Source organism: Falco naumanni, chromosome 7 (genome assembly GCF_017639655.2).
Source record: "Falco naumanni isolate bFalNau1 chromosome 7, bFalNau1.pat, whole genome shotgun sequence".
Taxonomy (NCBI): domain Eukaryota; kingdom Metazoa; phylum Chordata; class Aves; order Falconiformes; family Falconidae; genus Falco; species Falco naumanni.
This window is the reverse complement of record NC_054060.1, coordinates 40,559,031-40,576,067: the sequence shown is the minus strand read 5'-3', so window position 1 is coordinate 40,576,067 and position 17,037 is coordinate 40,559,031. Positions and strand designations below refer to the sequence as shown.

General features: G+C 42.7%; 1 long non-coding RNA gene across 2 annotated transcripts in view; it reads left to right on the top strand.

Moving 5' to 3' along the window:
• Positions 1 to 613: 613 nt before the first annotated feature.
• LOC121091994 overlaps positions 614 to 17,037 on the top strand; it is a 161,912-nt gene continuing 145,488 nt past the window's right edge. For both annotated transcript variants that reach the window (XR_005829130.1, XR_005829129.1), the window contains exon 1: positions 614 to 1,021. This is a non-coding gene — a long non-coding RNA (uncharacterized LOC121091994). The remainder of the gene's footprint in view (positions 1,022 to 17,037) is intronic.

The following is a 17,037-nucleotide window of genomic DNA, read 5'->3' as shown; positions in this document are numbered from 1 at the left end:
TCATGTTTCTGTTCCTATCCTCCATTTCACTTGTCTAAATTCTAAACAGCTCTTCAGTAGATTTAGGGATGGAGGGTTTTTTAAGTTTTGTTTTAGGTTTGGGTTTGGTTTTTTTTTTTGTTTGTTTAAAGAAAATGTAGGCATTCTCTGAGATGCAGTGCTTTTTGATTATTTCAAAGAAATGCACTCCATGAAGACGGGGTACATGTTAAAACCTTCGCAGCTTGGAATAAATCAGGTTTAGGGCTGTATTTAAGAATGCTTTGTACTGCTGTTTTTAAAAATATACAGAATCTAGGATTCTTCAGTATTTCACGTTTACTCATCTGTCTGTGATGCTCAGTGAGAAACGAGCAATAAAATATGAAAGGGAACAGGTGCACAAAGACTGATGCTGCCTGAAAGGAAAGCCAAATAAAAGCAAATAACCTAAACATTTTAGGTGGCTCCAGAAGAGGGTTGTGGAAGGTCTCCTTGGGGAGATGCTCTCGGGGGGAGCTGCTGGTGGCGTGGCCGAGGCCACCCAGGAGATGGTGCTGTTGAACCGGGGAAGCGGCACAGCTCTGACCCAGAAGCATCTTTCAATGCGGTCCTCCCTGTTTTCCATCTGTGTTTCACGTTATTCTTTGGAGTCCTCGTTTTCTTTTGGGAGAAGGTACCAGTGTTGAATCCGGAGCGGATCCCGGTCTGGTATGCAATGCCATTCCCAGACAGACAGCCCTAGGCCCTCGATGGAGATGACGCTAGTGCTTGAAGGTGATGTTTTTTCCTTGGACTGCGTGGCTGGCGAGATGGTAACGCTGAGGCGGGGAGCAGCTTCACAGCTCATTGCCCTCATCAGAGCAGCCGCCTGAGAAGCACCGTGCCAAAGCCAAGCGCTCGCCGGGTACCCGCTGCATCGCTGCGAAGGGCGGGGAGCAGCGCGCCCGCTCGCCAGGGCTCCTTGGGGACCCGCTGCCTGCCAGCTTCCCTCTGCCGTCCTCTGAAGCGGCCTGTCCCCAGATACACGTGTCTGGGAAAGGTAAGTGCCAGGGCGGCTCTGTCGCTCCCTCGCGAGGGCTCGCCGGGCCGAGCGTGGGCTGCAATGCCTTTTTGCCCCTGGAGTACGGCGGGTGCGGGGAGCGCAGGGCAGAGGGTGCCACAAGCCCCCGAGGGCGCGCAGCTCCACAGCACCCTCGCCCCTGCCCTTGGGGCACAAGGCACCCACCTCCCTCCTGCGCTGGTGGGCCACGGTGAGCGTGTGGGTCTGCAGCCTGCTCAGGGCGGGAAAATACGAGGTGGCCAAGAGGAATCTGGGTTTCTCCCAGGCCGGGGTGTCTCAGCAGAGCAAGAGGTCAGGTGGATGTGGCTGTCTTTTCTGTTGATCTGTGTTTCATTAGCACCCCCTGGTTGGGTTCAAAGGCTTCACGTCTGGCCAGGGAAGAACAGGTCAGCGGGTGCCCTGGGAGCGGCTGTGGCAGCACGAAGGCATGAGAGTGGGTATTTGCAGAACATTTACTGGAAGAGTTCAGTGAAGGCCCTTTCCCCAGTTGCAGGAGGGCTTACGTCTCTGGTGTTTCTGCACGCTTAAACAGACCGTAACTGGGGTTTTATATGTGGTATAAATCAGCAGCTCCAATTCCCCAAGTCTACCTGAGCTGTTTTCTGTCTCAGTGGGTATTACCAAAATTAGGCCTTTCTGCGTTCCGGTGCAGAGGCAGGAGGCAAGCCCGCTGCAGGTGTTTGGGTGGCTTACCAGGCCTCGCGAAGCGCAGCCGCCGTTCTGCTGTGGCGCCATTATGAGTGCCTTGCACCCAGCTCCGTGGCTGAGGTGACCGTGGCCGGCGGCGGCAAGGTGACGGGCGAGGAAGGAGCCGTCCGCGGGGAGGGTGGCCCAGCCAGGCCGTGTGTGGACCCTCCAGGGAGGCCGGTGCTATGGGAATCTAAGGACTATGTCTGTTGTGCTGCATTTCATTTCCTCTCTTCCTAAATCATTGACAGCAATTCAATGGCCAGAGGTAGGATGATTTTTTTAACTGGTTGTTGGGTTTTTTCAACTGCTTGCAAACAATAAATGATTTAAAGCTCAGCTGACACTTTGTGGGGGCTTTTACTGCATATGAGGAGTCATTTGGCAGGGCATGAGAAGGGAGCTGTGGAGAGAAGGGGCTGAGGAACAATGTTTTCCAGTGGTTGTTAGGTGTGTCAGCAGCAGGAAGTCAGAAGAAAATACTGAAAAAGCCTCTTTTTAGGAAGAGCAATTTAGGAAGGAGCATAACAGCAATAAAATAGCCCAAAACAAGCCTGTTCAAATACCTTTGCTTTTCATGTGAACTTGAGGTATAGTTCAGCTTGCTGTGCTGAGGAACTGTCAAGTTTTAGGGCTGGAGCTGGCTGTTGCTCAAGCATCAGGAGTGAGTCCTGTTGAAGAGGAGGTGGTTTAGGGCTCAGGCCACAACTTTAACTTGGCCAGCATGGTCTTGCACATCTCTGCCTCTGAAAGATGAGATCTTCCTACGTATTCAAGGGGAGTCTCAGCAGGCACTAGATAGTAAGTTACATATTTTGTTTTAGGGACCATTTTGCACTGAATTCTTGGATAAAGTGCTAAGGATCAGCAAAATGTCTCAAACCTAGGAGACCTCTCTCTTCTAAGACCCCAAACCATCGAGCTATAGTGTCAGGCTTGCTTTCATCCCAGAAGCTTTGTGGTTCTTTCTGAGCCAGGAACTCTGCAAGTGGAACACTGTGCTCTCTTCTCCCCAGCACCTGGTACCCTGCCTGGTGGCTGAATGCTCCATTTGAGGTGGCCAGTGCTGGCTTGACCTCCCTTGCGTGCAGCCTTTCCATGCCCAGAAGCGAGCACTATAATCACTACTACACTGTTGCAGAAAAGCAGCTTCCAGCACCAGGTTGTTACTGGTGTGGATTACATGCTCCAGGTTTGCCAGCTACTGCCTTGTTTTGGCCTTTGGCAGATCTAAAACAGGAGATAGGTGCCTTTTTTTTTTTCTGCCAGCATGGAACAGAGCCATAAGTAGGTATGGGATTTCAGATCAAAGTTCTCCCTTTTTTACGTGGCTAAATCCTGATATCCTGATTTTTATTTTTTTTTTTTTTGTTCTTAATCTTGAAGGAAGGAATTGAAGACAAGATTGCATCTGAAGCTGCTAACAGATATATTAATGTAATATGGTCTGGTAGCTTAGTGAGAAGTAAAATACAGCAAAGTGACTGAAATCTGAACTTCAGAACATCTGGGGTTTGGTCACATTGGGAGGGTTAGTCAAGAAAGCTCCTGAGGGTAGAGTACAGGAAGAAAAATCCTTAAAGGTGCCATGACTTCCACTTAAGGACAATAACAGAGTCTGGAGGGCATGTATGTTGCTAACAAAAATAATACTAAGCAAGGAAAGAGGAAACCAGTACAGCTGAATGCAAGGACTGGAGGGTTTTTGGAGTCAAATGGGAATCCTTCCAAATCTGAAAATGTAACCCTAGCTTTCCAATACATTGGTTTATTAATTAACATAAAGACTAGATGGAAGGGAAATTAAAAGGAAATATGGTGGACTGCAAACAGCTAAAGGTATAAAATAAGAATGCTTCAGGTCTGTCTGTCAGAAGAGTAGGAATAATTAATGGGTAGCTCAGAAAATGGATCACTGAAGATTAAAAGCAGAAATTGAAGAAGATAAAGACATTGCTGAGAATTTAAATTATTTCTTTGCATCACTCTTCAGCACAGAGAATATCAGAGCAATACCTACTGGGACTTGCTCTTTTCTGGTAATCAAGATGTGTCCAAAGAAGAGCTGGAACAAATCGATAATTTAAAAAGCAGCAAATCGTCAGCTCCAGATGGTACATTGAAAAGTTCTGAAGGAGCTTAGTATGAAATAGCTCTTCTGCAGCAAAAATATGCCTTCCTTAATTAAAAACAGCTATTTCATTGAAGAAGTGGAGGGTAACAATTTATCCAAAGTTAAAAAGGGATTGAAATAATTTGAGGAAGCACACACTCTCTTTATCCAGACATACATTTCTGTTTTATGAACTGGTTGAAAACAGTATGTAAAGTAGGAAGAAAAATAAAAAAGAAGATGGTGTCATGATAGGATGTAAAAAGCAAGGTTTCTGCAAAGAACAATTATGCCTCGTCATTAATCTGTTGGAACTCTGACTGGGCCAGTCTTGTTGCAGACAAAGCAGAAGCAACCGCTGTAGTTTAGATAAAGCTTAAAGGACCTTTGGCCTTTGTAGGATACTGGGAGTCAGAGAGGTGAGCTTGTTGCATACCTCTTGGCTGACGTGACCATGCCAGGCTGCACGTCCAAAAAGCCCTGACCATCCTTGGCATTTCCATGCAGCACCAGTCCCATAACTTGTTCCTGCTCCGCGATGGAGTTATCCCACCTCTGTGACATGAAGTCCTGCTTTCAGCTGTTCTGGGAGGTGAGAAACCAATTAAGGGGGTGAGTGATCTGTTTCCACCCTCTGAGAGAGGTTAGCTACAGGTTGTTTCTGTGTGTCTGTTAGGTTTATGAGTCTGAAAAGGTGAATATTGTTGAGAAAGCTGACACACTGCTTTTAGGTTCTACAGAGGATGTAAAGGCTATTCTGGGCAACTGCAGGTGGGCAGAAACTAGGAGTTGAGTGTCAGTGGCAGCTGTGGTGGGGAGCCCTTCCTGCAGGTAGCACCAAGATAGCTTTGAAGTGGATGCATACATGGGGAAAGGAAAATATTAACAAAAAATTTAAGACTCTCCAACTTGTCAGGTAAAGCCATGGGCTGACTGGCTGAATCCTCTTTACCACTGTCCGTGTCACTCACTAAAGTACGTACAGTACTATTTATTATATTTTTTTAAGAAGGTATCTTGCATTAGTTGTGCAACAGGAGGAATTTTGTACTAGGGAAATAGAAAATGATCATGGCAAAGAATCTAACATCAGAATAAGAAGAGGGAATGTATGAATCCCACTCCCCCCCCCCCCCCCCTCCCCAATGCCATGCATAAATTAGTTAGATACAGTTTCAACGTCAACATTAACAACATCCCTGTATGTTTATAGTGAATACTTTGGATGAGCTGAGATGAAAATATCATCAGAACCCATACCTTCAACAATGTGACTTTTTTCTATTTCAATTTTATGTAAATTGGGATTATTTGTGGCCCCCTCAAGGTGTTCTTTGTTCCCATGTGCTGCTTCAAATGTACCCACTTGATTCCATGCTGCCAGCGAAGGCTGACAAACTGCCCATTTTACCCAGAAAAATATCTCAGTAGGATTCTGTGGAACAGTTTAAAAAGAAAAAAAACCAAACAACAAAAAACTTCAACAAATATTTTGTGCCTGGACTCTTTGTTAGTAGAAATTAGCAGTTTTCATCAACTTCAACCTTCACTCTTTTAAGCAGACAACAGAACCACTACCACTTCTCCTTTATCCTTTGTTCCTGCCTGTCAGTCCTCCTCCATTTCTTCTGACCTCTGCTTCCATGTATTAGTCCCTCATTTCTAGGATCTCCCCTTCCTTTCCTGCTTCTCCCAGGTGTGTGATGTTGCTTCTCTATGCCTGCTCCTGCCGCCTTACAGCGCTGTCAGCTCACAGCTGTACTGACTCTGGTGTCCAGCCAGAGTCAATTATGCCAGCAAGCTAATTAGAAGGCATAGGATGCTATGCCTCACTCTTGATATCTGTGCATCACAGTGTGCTCTGCTGATTAGGAAATTTTATAATTTATAAATTTTATATATTTATAAATAATACCTATTTATAGTAACATTAAATGATATAAATTAGAAAAAAAAAAAAAAAAGGTTTCTGGAATAACCCTGCTGTTTTTCTCTCTGCTCTGTTCTGTGCAATTGTTTTCATATCAATTAGTTCCAGTATACAGCACTTCTAGTGTTTCTCTGGGTATTTGGTAGGGAACAGCACCAGTCACAAGATGCCTGGAGAAGCATTATATTTATGGGTGATAAATAAGACTCTAGATTTTAGAAAGACCGTGTTTCATCTTTTCCTTTAAATTTTCTATGCAGTCACAGAAGGTGGGAAAGGATGGCGTAGAGGTGCCCAGGACACTTTTAAATTAGCTAATTTAGATGTGAACTCAGTTTAGCCATGGCAGTGTGGTGTAGAGGAGGTTGGCTGATGCACTCAGCTCCACAACAGTCAGGAGGGTCCCACTGCTCAGCTTTTTCAGTGCTCTTTTCTGCAAGAAAAGTCTCCCCTCTGTAATGCCATGGGGTGCTGTGGCTCTTGTTGTCACACAGTAGATCAGTGGCTTGACATGACAGTTTGATGATATGCAGGCTTGTGGGCTTTTCCAGATACCAGATCCACAGTAGAGCTGGATTGCTAATACTTCAGGGTCAGTAGGTTTGGGTCCTTCCTTTCCATTTATGAAAGTGCCCATAACTGCCAAAGCTCAAGAGAACTATGAACCTACAAAAAAACTGAACCGCTTCTACATCAATGCTATCATCAAATGTTTCTTTAGAACTGGTTTCCATGTCTGAGTCTCAGATCAACATGCAGTGATCTTGTTACTTCTACACAGCAAAATAACAGATAGCTCTGACATCTCTTCCCATACCCAAAACTGTTTTGGGCTGGATAACACAACAAGATGTTGGTGACGGTGGTCTAGAGAAATTCTCAAAACCACTTTATTCATCATTAACACAAAGAAAATTTTCCTTCTCAGTAGCAGGACTAATGAGTGGGAAATACAGATTATAGGCACAGTCTTGGGGAAAAGCTTTGTTTTAATTATCAGTAACATCTTATGAACTCTTCTGAGATGTCTAAATTGTGAAGGTTTGGCTAGGCTCCAACTAGCAGAAAAATATAGATATGTCTTCTGACCATCTTTCCAGAATAAGGCAAATTATAACTGTGCAGTTTGTGATTCTTTTTTTTTCCCTGCCTCCCTCCCATAGATATAGGTAGGGCCTTTGAGTTGGTGGACAAGTTAGTCAAATACAGGGTGGAGGTTCAGCATCCAAAGTTAAAAGAAAATTAAAGCAAATTTTTTCTCATAAGAGGTGTATTACTTTGATCAGTTATTGTGAGTTTTTTTTTTCCAGAACTGCTGAGTTCAGCTGGAACTTTAGGTACTTGGTCACTTTGAAAGTCATGCCCAGGGTTTCTAAACCCAGGCAAAGGGTCGTCATGGTTTATGTAGTAATTCTGGCACTAAGGATGACATAGAGGCTTCCTCTTTGAGAGGGACCCTCTTACTTCAAGGACTTCAGGGGAACTTTGTTGTTTAAAGTCCTTTCTGCTCTGAGGTTAGCTGAATTCCACCAGGAAGCACAGTCCCCAAGTTCAACACAAAATGATGCAGCTCCAAATAGGACACTACATCTGAGTCCCCTCTGGATTATTATTTGACGCTTCATTTTTCTTGTGGAGATCACAAAGAGTGTGTGATAGAGCTCTAAGAGATCTCCTCTAAAGAGCACTGGGAGCTGATATCCTGAGAGGATGACAGGAAACTATCAGTTTGAATTTTATTAGGTAGGCAAATCCTTGTTTCACCGTATCAGTAGTTGGGTTAATACTTCATTCTGTTCACTGTCCTGCCTTGATTGGAGTTTCAAATTCTGAAGCCAATCTGATCACTCCAATTTAACTTCTGGTTTTTATACTTCTGTTTCCAGTTGACCACATTATGTGCCATCTTGCTTTTTCAGTCTGGATGTCTCCATTTACATCTTCTGAAAAGAAGTCTTTCCTGTTCTGGCAAGCAGAACATTCCCAGTGAGTCCTGGAGGCTGGTTTCTGCAGACTTGACTTTGAGATCATATCCTGGAGGATGGAGGTGTAGAAGTATAATTGGTTTCTCAGAGTTGATTTTCTCCTTCTATTAGCTGACCACAGATGAGCAATTTACTCACTTAAATTTAGATTGGCTCATGAGATTGAAAAGCCCTTACTTGCACTCATATTTTAAACATCTTCCATTCCTTTATAAACAGGCAGTTGAATGATAATAAGATTGAACCCAAAGTACCTATTCTCTTTACCACATTGAAATGTAGCTGAAAGCATCCAAAGTTTGATGTAGCTGTTAAAAAGTGATTTACTGTTTTTCAAAACAAACTGCTGCTTTTGTTGATATGCCCCACTGGAGCTCAACAAATGTTTATTACTTTCATTGCCATGATAACACAAGCCCGTACAGTTTCTGATGAAATTCAAAGATGCACTTGCATTCTCTTCTGCTTGTAATTAGGACAGAGAAAACTGTTTAGGAGGAGACCCTGACCTCTTAAAGCAATTTTTATGGGGGCTGTCATGATGGCAGAGCAGGAGTCATGAGACTCTAGGCTTTTTTACTGATTTTGCTGGAGATGCCTCCTCCAGGGCTCAGGTTCCATTTCCTGTTACATCAAGGACTTAACCTAATTTTTGTAATCAATGAACTAACACTGATTAACCCATTGAGTACGGTTTGTCCTTGAGCCTCTTTCTGCAGCACCAGTGATGAGTGACCAGAGACGCCAAGTTTGCTTGTGCTGTGTCTGTGTCCTCCTCTGGAAAATGGGCTGAATTGGTGTGATATACAGACTAAAAAGCACTTGGCTGTGGTGCTGCTGTGTCACAACTTGTGTGTAAAACCTGAGTAGGTTTTAACATGAGAGTTAGGCAAACATTGGCATCTGCATGGAAGTGTCTACATGCAAAACGGCTGTCTGTGCTCCAATCGTAGTCAATGGTGGTCAGTCAGTGCTCTCAGAGGGTCCCAGAGAGGTGTGCAAGCACCCAGCGCTTAGTTCAATTGCTTAAACCTAGGTGGCTGGTGCCATTTGAGATGCCCTGGAGTCAGTGGGACATCTATGACAAACTGAAGATTTGGCACAGGACTTTTGCTGTTCTGGAGTGGCAGCTGTAGGCCACACCAGAGACCTCTGCTATTTTACACAATCAACCCTCGTTGACTGTTTGAGGGTAGGCTGAATTGCTCTCAAGGGTCTGCTTACTGTATTGACAAAATCTCCCAGTGGCTGCAACCTGGACACATCACTCATGTGTAGACACCTTGATGGAAGCATTTTTACCTCTAGCTGAATCCATTCCCTTATGGCTAAAGATACAGGTCTGGCTCCTGGAGACATTTAGAGTTAAATATCCAGGTAAGCAGCTCCAGAGGGCAAAATATTCAGCCTATTTTTAATACATATAATAGGATGAAATGAACTGCCCTCTGAAAGTGCCTTTCATCAAACTGACTCCTGAGAGACACTAGGCATTTTAGCTGTTTAACTTTCAGGGTAAGAAAGTGAAAAGCATCCCACCTTTAGTTCAGATGTAATCCTTTTAACTCCACTGACCCAGAAACAGCTTTCTTCAGTTACCCTCAGGAAAGGCTGTACAGGAGACCTGGTAATGATATTCTGAACCTCAGGAGCATCTTGAATATTTTTGAACTTGAAATTGACTTAAAGATAGTTGGAATTGAGCTAAGCATAAGCTAAAAGTTTACTGTTTTCCCTTCTCCAGATAAAACTTTCTACCTTTACAGCCCCCCAAAAAAACTATTTTAAGTGAGAATACTTTCTCACTCTATTTCCCTGGACAATTTCAGTCTTCACCACCCAGGTGGTAGTTTATCTCCTCTCCCTATTTTCCTCCTTTTTGAAAGATAGAAAGACCACAATTTCACTAAGGTTGGTCTGGGAGACATACAAACCGTGATGGCTGCTGTGGGATTGATGGGGGAAGTTTAGTGTGGGAGTAATGACATTTTCAAATTAAGGCTGGCTGACCCAGATGCTCTTTATTGATGTATCTCATTTAGAAGCCTAAGTAAATTGTATAGTCAAAGTTTTAAAAGGAGGTGGGAGGGGAAAAACTGGGACAACTGAAAAAGTGCAGCAACAATGAATGTCTGAAAAGTGCTATAGGGACTGTAAAAATCCACAAATCACTTATCACCCTGGAGACATGGGGAAGTGGAAGTCATTGTAGAAAAATAAAAGGTAAATCTTCAATGGGTGTAGACTAAGTTAACCCCAGTGGGATTAATTTTACTTACACCAGTGAGAATCTAACTCTCAGCATTGTGGGCTAATGGCTCTGGTGAGAGGGTGGTAGTGTCAATTTGATATATCATTAAACAATATTATTTTGCCTCCAGATTATATTTGTCCAGAACATAACATTCTGCAGTTGTTTTGTTAGTTTAGCTTTTTATTTGTAAGTAGATGGTGAGAATGACTGAAACTTTAAATGAAAACCCACTTATTTATTTTTTTATTTATATAAAAATATACACAGGAAAATGCACATTAGTTTATCAAGCAGAGTGCATAGAGCTATTGGGATGAAAGATCCAAGCAGATCTTGGCAGCTAGCAGTTTTCTCATGGTCACTTTCTGCACTTTGATCCATGCAGAGGGGCATATGTATTTGTATGGGCTTCTAAGGACACCAAGCAACATTACACTGACAATCTGCTGTCTGTATATTCCTACAGTGCCTTGCTTGTAAAGGTCCTAAATGATCTTATAAGGTGTAATAAAAAGAGCATCACAGCAAATACGGTGCCAGGAACACTGCCAGCCTGCTGAAGTCCAGCATTGGCAGGAGATTTGCACAGGAGCTCTCTGGCAAAAGCAAGAACAGAGTTGAGACTCCTGGGTCTTGACTCTACACCACAAAGACAAGGCTCTGTAGCAGTCACCTGGGCAGTCCAGGTTTCCCTCTACACATGCTGACTGTTGCAGTCGAGTGCTGTCTAAAGGTATTATTGAGGTTTGCTGTGTGCAAACAAACTGTAATGCCATCACTACTTGATGGTCTGGAGATCTGCTAGGTTGATAGGGCATGACTGCAGCATGAGACCGTAGATGAAGAGCTTCTGGTGCTCCCTGGGTGAACACCTGGGAGGATGTCCCATCCTAGAGGAGCTGCTGAAGGCAAATGATCAGAGGGAAGGAAGCAGGGATACTCTCCACTGAAGTGGGAGATAACACGGTTGTGCAACATAGCTGAAAATGTGATACTTCTAATGAATTCATACCAATTGTTTCCCCTCTCCCCCTCCACATCTGTGCCTCCCTCAGCTCATCCCTCCATACATCTTTCCTTTCTTTCTTTGAACCAGCACCAATATCTCTTATTTGCAAATTTCCATGGGCAGAATTGGATTAAAATAGGCCAGAAATAAAGCACCTCTGCCTTCACATCCACTTTTACTACTTCTTGTAATTCTTTGAGTTGATTTTTACTACCCCTTCACTCCTCCAGATGCTGTCTTAGTTTTCGTATGTCAGCACAGGCAACCTCATCAGTCATCTTGCCCCAGGGCAGCAGGTGCCTTAGCAGGCATTATTTACTGGAAGGAGAGGTTTCACTCAGATTAGGCTGGTGCAAAGAACAGTTGATGTTGGCAGTAGAACTGGAGGAAAATCATGGTTCCAGGCACGTTGGGGTGTGGCTAACTCTGCCACTAGAAAACTTAATCCCTCTTTTGGAGTAATGCATCTGACAAGTAATCCCACCTTCCCTGTTAGTTTGGATCATGGCAGGAAAAGAAACTCTCCCATGTAGAAGACATGGCTTGTCCTTCGCTTACATAAGTCAGAGCTATGGCTTCTGGGCTCTCACTGAATGCCTCCTTTTCTCTGTACTTTTCCAGCTCATTTGATACGATTTTGTGATTGGTTTTGGTTTTTTTAAGGGTTTTAAAAAAATTATTAATTACACAAATGCTTGGTGGAGAGGAAGGCTCATGTCAAAAGGTTTAAGCTTTGCATTCAATTTGGTTAAATGCCGGAAATTTAGCTCTGAACCAGTGGCAGTCTTTGAATTTATAAATACAAATATCCACCTGAGATTCTGGTCCGAAGCAAGAGCAAGGCTTCTATTCTGTTCAGGTTCCTCATCTCTGCTTATCACCATAGCAAATTAGCACTTTTCAGGCAAGCAACAAGTGGTGTGACTAACAACTGTGTCATGCTTATTCTTTCGTCCCAGCAGTTTCGGTGAAAATGCCCAAGATCTGGCTATTCAGCCCAAGGACTTAAAAAAGCATTTGATATTTTTGACAACACTTGCAAAGTTTAATACAAATTATCTTTGCGAATTTGTCTGCTCTTGGCTGGCCCAAGTTAGTCAAATACAGGGTGGAGGTTCAGCATCCTTTCTGTTCCCCAAAGCTGTGGAGGGAGGGAGTGTCCACAGTAAGGTGTTTAGCCACAGAAGTTGGTGCCCAGGAACGGAGTGATCAAGTCAGATAAAGTAGAGTCTGAAAACAGCTGAAGGCATGACAATAGGACAGGAATAGCACTTTAGTTATGATAAATTTGTAGAATTTAAAATGTTCATGCATTTAAAAATTAGGAATTTATGTTTTCTTGCCATCTGAATAGAAAAGCATTATAGGATTCAGAACTGACATTGAACAGATAAGTGAAACCTGGATTTGGGATTGCATATGCAATAAAGTTAGGAAACAGCAGGGTTTTTTTTCTAATTGGTAGGACCCTAGGGAGACAAGCCTGTGATACCATGTGCTGTGTAAACAAGCATGTCCTTTTAGTCAGTTCTTCCCTGCATGCATGTTTTCATATGTATTTGCCAATTCCTGTTCCAACACAGATAAAATCATGCTGCAAAGGCTGCCAGGTAGATTTGGGAATTTTCAGCTTATGATAAAGCTGGAAATGTCACCATGGCAGATCATTTTGAACTAGTTGGAGATTTCTATTTCTGGTGTCAAGAAAGACAAGACAGACAAAATGTTGCCTTTCTACCTCCCATACACACTTGGCCTGAGCACAGGGCTGAGGGTATCCAGCAATACTTTAGTTTGAAGCAACTCATCTTTCATCTGGTGCGCAGAATTAGGAGCTGCTTTTCTTAACCATCCATGACTCAATACTGTTAGTATTGAAGTGCTGAACTGCTGTCTCAACTTATCTACATGCAATTAATAATATTGATCACCCTACATTGACCTTGAGAGTTAATAACTGGGTTTTCCCTTAGTTTTCTTTGGTCAATGGTGTTTTCTACGTGCCAATTTATAATTTTGTCAAGCTGTCAGATCACAGGGTCTGATCCTGCAGACACTGAAATGCAAGCAATGACTATTTCTTTAGGATCAATAGTACTATTTACATCTAGACTGAGAAAAAAAGTCTCAGGATTTGGCCTGGGGAGAGATCTACACAAATGTTTGTGTATAAGTCAAATTACTTGAAAGCCATGTAGGATACATGTGTAAAGAGTTGGGGCTCCAAAAGCTGGGCCTAATTTTCTCCATCAAATAATAAAGTGGTTCTTTTTTCCCTATAGTCTTTCTTGAAGTAAACACAAGTTAAGACACAAAAGAGAGAGATAAGTGAAACCATTTATTTGTCTTGTCTCGTTTGGAGGAACCTTTAACAATCTTTTAGTTCTAGGTAGTCTGAACAACATCTTTTTCTGAATTGGCCTTGAAAAAACTAAATAATTCAGTTATGGTTGCCTTTTATTTAAAGGTTTTCTCTATTTACCTAATTCTCATCTTATTAGTATTATGTTATAATGAACCACCAGTACTGCTCTTATTTTGTATGACATTTTTCTCAAACTTCTATTGCACTATGTGCCTTTATGCTCGTACACATCCCTCTACTAAAGAATTTTTTGTTGAGATTCCTACCAGAAGGATCAGAACTACTGCAGGGCTGTAAAAGGAGAATTTAGCAAACAGGGTTCTGTCAAAGTCTCTAAAACATTTTTATTCTCTGCTGCAGAGAAAACTAAACAAATCTGGAATGTCTGAAGTGACACTACCAACCCAGAGCTTGGCATCACTGAGAAATGCTTTTCAGAGCTTTATTATCCAAGAGACACATACCAAGGGACTTTTAGGGAAGAAATACGCCTCTTCACATCAGTTTTCTCACATCAGCACTAACACCCATTGGTGAAGCAGTATGTGGGAACGGTGGGTTGATAATCTCACTGCTTCTTCTGCAGAGCAAATGGAGCATGTTGTCCCATAACAGCCACCACCTAGCACTTCTTCAGCACTGATTTGTCTCTCCCATAGACAAGTATAACTGCACCCCTTCCTTTGGACAACTGGCATCATCTGAAGACATCTTATCTTTGTAAAAAGCATTTCAACAAACTGTTAAAAAACTGCCTCTTCCTTGCCTTTGTACTCATTTATCCCCTCCCTGTTGCATTCTCAGCTAAAGCAGATTATTGCAAAATCCATTTTAAAAGCACAGCAGTTTTATACTGAAAGGTATCTAGAGGGCAGCAAATCCAGAGGGAAATCTCATCCTTTGGTGCAAATGAAACCTTCTTTTTTATTTCATTTCTGAAAAATCAAACACAGAGTTACATAAAGCCTTTTTCCCCCCCCTGTACACAAAGCAGCAATAATAATAATATTTCTCTATAAGGTTGAGAGATAATTGTACCTGGGAACAAATCTTTAATTTGATTAAAGCTTACTGTAGTGGGCAAAGACTCTGAAGTTCAGATGTGAGTTATGAAGAAACTGCTCGGGCATCTATAATCCTATGTGAAAGCAAATGTATTTTTAGAGTACTGCTGTGTGACATGGAATGCTCCTGAGTTATTTGTGCATAACTGTGGTTGGTGTGGAGAATATATTTAATTCAATATTAAGATTGTGCTTCTGATTGTGGTTCTGTTATTCTTCACGTTTGGTTCAAATTGTAGTTGGCCAAGCAGTAGCTGGGATCTAATTAATTATTAGCAATGGGAATCAAGGCTTTGCAGACATCTTGTTTTATTGTATACTGCACATTTTGAAACCCTTTGAGAAATGTTTCTACAATTACACCTACTGAATTTCATCACTGACAGTTAATGCATACAGTAATAAGGATGTCGGAAACCTCTGTCTCATCTCCCTTTCGTCTTATGTTTGGTACTTGAAGTTTAGAACTTGGCCATCCTGAAGTTATCAGAATGCTTAAAAAAAAGATAAATCATAATCTTAAAGCATCCATGCAAATTATTTGAGTTTTTACTTCATTTTGAAAATTTTCACTGTAGCTGTGCATGGAACACTGGCATTTGCACATTGAGAGGTGCAAGTAGAGGCAAATCAATGTGACGTTGTGTGGACACTGGCAGTGACTAGAGGGAAAACCAGACAAACTCCTCTGAGCATACCTGGGAATACTAGTGCCTAAACAGGGAAGCCATGCTGAGTGCCTTGAGACGCATCCCCCAGAACATGCACAATACAACTGTGCCATTTGAATTTGACCTTGTGTCCAGCCCGAGCTGCAAACACAGAGGTTAAGGATCCCAGGAGATCATCCCTGGGCACCAAAGCCCTGCCAAGAGAGATGTCTCCCATTCCTCACTTTCTGAAGCTGCAAAATGGGGTTAATGAACTGACCTCAATTGTTCTGATATTTGCTTTTACATCTGCCGATGTAAAATGTGATATGAGAGCTGTGGGTCATTGTTATTATCAAGAGGCAACACATTTGCATTGAAATGGGATAGGGTGTATACAGAAGAGAGGAGGACTAGGTCTGCATAATGAGTTTTTTGTTGGAGAACATGCCTGAAATGAGAAGGGTTTGTGTAGTACCCTATCGCTGTGTATGGCAAAGGCTGTACCAGATCACAGACAATTTCCTGCTGATTGCATTTCTTTTGATGTACAACCCCTTTTCCCTGTCTCATACATGTGGTGATTTTGCACAGCTAGCTTTACAATACATTAAAATATCAGGGAATTTTTGTCAGAATATTCAGGTGTTGCTGAATGTACAAAAAGCAGCAATTTCCTTAAATGCCTGCTATCTCTGAACATCCCTGTGTTTCTTCTGCAGAAAGGGAAGATCCCCTTTCTTCCTCCAGCTTTACTACAGTTTTCCTTTTGCCTTGGGAAACTGTTTCTAATGTGATCACTCAGTGATTTTCCAAAGCAGCTGCAAGTTGTGAGGTGCTGGTTCAGAATGAGGCATTGCTGGAACCTGCTGGCCTGCTACCACTTAATAACAGTATATAGCTGCTTTTTTGTTTGTTTGTTTTCTGTTTTCTTTTCTTTAAGATGCTTAATTCACAAACTTCAGGCATTGGACACTGGCAAACCCAGAAGCTTTTGGCCTCTGAGAGGCATCAGCCTTTCCTGCCTATGTAGGCAGGGTCATCTGTGGGCTGGCTGTGGCCCTCTGACTTACTGAAAGTGGTTTCATGGCTGGGGGGTATCGCTTCAGAGCTTGACCCGGGAGGCAAGATGCTACTTGGGCAGAGTGGAGGGGGAGCAGAGCACGCAGGGGTGTGACAAGGAGGGTGCCAGGTTTGTCTGGACAAGGGAAAGGGGCTTGCAAGGAGGGAGACCCCTGCCCCCCGGAGTGGCTGGGATATGCGACTGTGGCTGCTGCAGGCAGAGGATAGCTGGTGTGTGCCTGGGGTGAGAAATGGTTGTAAAATGGAGAAAGGATGCTCAGGTCGGGGGATCTCACACAGGAGATTTGGTTTCTGTTGGCAGAAACAGCACTCTGTAGCATCACCCTCAATTATACAGTCTTTTTCCCTGACCATGCAGAATGGGCCCATTTCACGGGCAGAGCTGGCTGCACAAAGGGGTATTGTGTATACCCTGTTCCATGAGGAACAGGCACATCTGAGCCATGAGAGGTTAAACTCTTTTGGACCTCTGTGGTTGCTCAGAAAACTCTTGCTGTCTTGGGCTTCATAGATGAAATATAAACACCATTTACATCTGCTTAAAATCTGAATTGAACTTGAAATGTATGTTCAGTCCAGTGGTGAATGTAGCTGCTGTTAAATTGCTCCATTAAGTATAAAGCAAAGTTTAATCTGCTGTGTTTTACTTTCATGAAGTGCTTTTAAGCACTGGTAATGTTCCCTTTATTGTCTTCCTTTATCTTTACAGCAAAATGAAAGCTTTGTCCTGAAAAAAAATAAAAATAAAAATAAAAAAAAAAAAAAGAGGAAGATTTTAGGATTAAAATACCCATGAAAGTAATGCAAATATTCAAAAAAGAGAGAAGGACGGATGAACATTGCCAGGAAGAATCA